The 3,946-nt window shown below is 55.6% G+C and overlaps 1 long non-coding RNA gene across 1 annotated transcript; it reads right to left on the bottom strand.

Moving 5' to 3' along the window:
- Positions 1–1,205: 1,205 nt before the first annotated feature.
- On the bottom strand, positions 1,206–3,170 carry LOC113597548 (uncharacterized). The gene is made up of 3 exons (XR_003418332.2): positions 2,514–3,170; positions 1,539–1,588; positions 1,206–1,413 (listed from the first exon to the last, which is right to left on the bottom strand). It is a non-coding gene; the product is annotated as an uncharacterized LOC113597548 (long non-coding RNA).
- Positions 3,171–3,946: the final 776 nt, after the last annotated feature.

Raw genomic sequence — 3,946 nt, 5'->3', positions numbered from 1 at the left:
TGGTGACCCCCATTCTACTTCCCATCTCTATGAATTTGACTACTTTAAGTACCTAATATGAGTGAAATTATATAACATTTATCTCTTTGTGACCAGCCTATTTCACTTAGCATGTCTTCAAGGTTCATCCATGCTATAGGAAGTGAATTCAGAAGTGAATTCAATGGTTTTTGTTTATTTTTTTTATGTTCGTTTATTTTTGAGAGACACAGAGACAGAGCGCGAGCAGGGGAGGGGCAGAAAGAGAGGGAGACACAGAATCCGAGGCAGGCTCCAGGCTCCGAGCTGTCAGCACAGAGCCCGACGCAGGGCTCGAACTCACAAGCTCTGAGATCATGACCTGAGCTGAAGTTGGATGCTTAACCGACTGAGCCACCCAGGCGCCCCAAATGCAATGTTTTTTAAGTTTATTTATGTTTTTAGTAATCTCTATACCCAATGTGGGACTCGAAGCCACAACCCCGAGATCAAGAGTCGCACACTCCTCCAACTGATCCAGCCAGGCACCCCGTGAACCCAGTTTTAAAATCCTCCCATTATTATACGGTTTTGCAATGAGCAGGGAGGGCATCCCCCCTCCCCACCATCCCGTTGTGCTTGTAGTTGAAGCAGAGCCGAGCAGAGAGAGGAAAGGGGTGACGGTGATCCAGGAGGTGGCAGCAGAAAACAAAGGGTCCCCGTGCTCCAGCAGAGTTCCTGGGCACCCATTCTGGCCCGTTTGCTCAGGTTCCTGGCCCAGCTATTTAGCCTCTTGAAAGTTGGAGTTCCCAAATCTGGACAGTAAGCCCAGCAAGGAACAGTCCCGAGAGGCCTTCTGACAATGGGCAGTGGAGTGACCTTGGGCAATTCACCTAACCTCTCTGAGCCCGGTCTGTAAAATTGGGAAGATACTGCAGTGTACCTTTCTTTTCTTTAAAAAAAAAAAAAAAAAGTTTACTTTTTATTTTGAGAGAGAGAGAGAGGGGCACGGGGACAGGCAGAGACAGAGAGAAGGAGAGAGAGAGAATCCCAAACAGGCTCCCAGCTGTCAGCACAGAACCCGATGCGGGGCCTGAACCCATGAATCGTGAGATCATGACCTGAGCCAAAGTCAGATGCTTAATCGACGGAGCCACCCCGGCGCCCCAATACAGTGTACCTTACAGGGTCGTTGAGGGGATCTGATGAGATAACGCATATAAACCACTCGGTAAACTTTAAAGAAGTGCACGTGCCAGCTATGGGTGTTTTTATTACCAGTACAAAGGCCGCAATAAAGAAGACGGTAAGGCTCGCTGTGCACACTTCCCGCTGAGGATGTGAAAAATAGCTAGGGCACGATTCGGCCTTCGTCTTTGGAGCATTTCGGATTTCATCCTTTTTTCTTTCCTCCTCCCTCTAAACCTTTGCCTTAAGAATGCGAGGGCCACCGCGCTGCCAATGCGAGAAAGTAATAGGCACCACAGAATTCACGAGGGCATCAGCAGGCGCGGGTGGGAAGCGTGAGCCGTGCAGCGGGTCGTGCGCTCATAACAAAACGCCAAGGGGCAGAGGCTTACCTTGGAGGAGCCCACGGCGGGCTTGAACCCATGAGCCATGAGATGAGGACCTGAGCGGAAGAGTCAGATGCTTAACCGACGGAGCCACCCAGGCGCCCCTCTGCTCCTTCTCTACTCACTTCTGTCCCCCTTTGCAGTTTGGGTAACCGTGACCTCCTCCTGTTCCTTTGGTCCAGGGTGGTAACAAGTCGGGTGCTAACAGTTTCTGCTTCTTGGCTAACCCTGTGGTTACCCTACACCCACATCTCTGTTGATGGGCCCTTTGTACATAAATACTTCTCAAACTATCCTAATTGCTTCCTGTTGAGACCCTGCCTGATCCACGTGCCTGTGGCCAGGGCCATTCTAAGCAGGGTAATTGTCGCTGCCCGATGTCCCGCAACCCCCCTCCTGCCTAGCTCTTCTCATTTTGGGCCGTAGTTGAAGGAAACAAAGGAGTCGGGCTACATCCAAGAACACGAGAGTTGAGGGTGGGGAAATGTCCTGGATGTTGGGAGAGACCAGGCTGAGCTCTTTGGGTGAGATCCCTGGGCCTGGGTTGGGAGGGGGGAGGGGAGGAGGCGGTGGTAGGGTGGAGGGGAGCGAGGGAAGCACGGAAAAATCTCTTTTTAGGAATGCTGTTTGTCTGTGGGAACACACACCTCGCCCCTTGTGGCCTCCAGGGAGGCGTTTATTGGCCCCCATTAAAGTGGAGCCTGACCTCACCAGTCTCTTTCCGTTCCAGGCAGATCAGAGGCCTTCGGCTTTTCTGGAACATCGAAGTACGACAGCCACCACGTTCCCTTCTTCAAGAACCTGCTTGGCCCCCCTTCCCAGAGATGCTGCTTCTCAGTCCCCTCTTAGGCCCCCCCCCCCCCCCCCCGAGGGCACGAGACCCTCCCCTCGGCCACAGCTGATTGGGTAAGGGAGGGGCACCTGACCCAACCAGACCAATTAGAAGCCCTCCCAGGAACTTGGCCAGGGCGGGGGGCGCACCTAGGCAGTTCCAGGCAGTCTCCGTGGGCTACTTGAACGCTGTGCGCCAGGCACAGTTGTGGGCTCAGGGGAGGGCGGAGTGAACGCAGCGAGGAGGGTCACCCGCAGCAGCCACCTTCCACCTTGGGCACAGAGCAGCACCGGGAGCTGGGAAGGAAGAAGGTCCTCGGAGGAAAGCAGCCATCAGAGAGCTCAGAGCCTCCGACACGGAGCGGGAGAGGAGAGGGCTGCCAAGGTGCCTGCCGGCCCCCCAGTTGCCGGTTCCCTTCCCCAGAGGCCGGCCGCACTTCCTGCCCTTGAATCTCCGAGGTAGCCTCCTGTTCTTCCCATAAATTCTCCCTTTTTACTGGAGCTCGCGCAAGTGGGCTTCTGTTTTGTGCCGCTAGACTGTCCCTGCCCGAGGCGCACCACGTGATACAATTAGCTCACGGTCCCTCAGGGGCAATTTATCCTTTCTGCAGACTGTCTGCCATAAATTTCGAATCTCCACCTGGCTTCCCCTTGCCGACCAGTGAGTGTCCTTCTGGGTTCACTTTTGTTCTCGCGGGCCGCCAATGAGCTCGTGTCACCGGATCCGATGGCCTCTCCGTGCCCCGTCCCCTCTTGTCTCCTCACTGTTCCACATGGCTGACGGCCCCCTTCCTCCCCCACGCTCCGCCCCACGTGGCTTCCCTGCCACCCCTCTCCCCTGCGTCTCTCTCTTCCTCCCTCTCCTGGTCTTCATTTGTCTCCTTGTCTGGCTTTCCTGGCGCCTCGAGTGCCCCACTTTGTTTGCCCCGTCAGCCTCTTCCGAACGTTCTTTCTGGCTCTCTTGGCAACCCCCCCCCCCCCAACCTTGCTGTGCTTTTTATCATCACCTGTCTCCAGACGCAGGTTTGCACCTCGGCCCCCGGTTCCGTCCCAGCTGCTGGAAGCCGCACGTGGGCCCCCCCACCGGCCCTCCGACTTTGTGAGCCCCGCAGTGGTCTCCGTACTTGCCCTCCCGGCCTGACCCTCTTCTTGTGTTCCCTAGTTTGGTTAATGAGGCAGAAAAGTTTCTGTGCCCTTCATCCGTGACTCTCGGAGCCGGGAAATTTTGGCAGGGAATTTTGGCCAGGCTCCGCGTCGCTTTGCCAGGAAATACCCACCTTGGGCCTCACTCAAGTCGTGATTCCAATTCCTTTGACTTTCTCCTTGCTGCTCACATTAGAATGAGTTACAGGAGCTCCTTGGAGCTAAGGTGCTCCCTGTCTCTCACACTCAGGTCCGGCCTGAGGCCCGCGAAGGAAGGGAGCCCCATGTAGCCTCTGTGTTATCCACACCGAGGAGGCTGCTCTGTCGGCCTTTGCCCCCGGCCCTGAGGGATTCATTCCCCGGTGGGCATCAGTTAGAGACCTTCCATTCGGTGGCCTGGGAGAGCAAGGCCAACGTGAGTCTGTCGGCTCTCGGCCACA

Source organism: Acinonyx jubatus, chromosome X (assembly GCF_027475565.1).
Source record: "Acinonyx jubatus isolate Ajub_Pintada_27869175 chromosome X, VMU_Ajub_asm_v1.0, whole genome shotgun sequence".
Classification (NCBI taxonomy): domain Eukaryota; kingdom Metazoa; phylum Chordata; class Mammalia; order Carnivora; family Felidae; genus Acinonyx; species Acinonyx jubatus.
The sequence above is the reverse complement of the archived record's forward strand: the minus strand, read 5'-3'. Positions and strand labels throughout refer to the sequence as shown.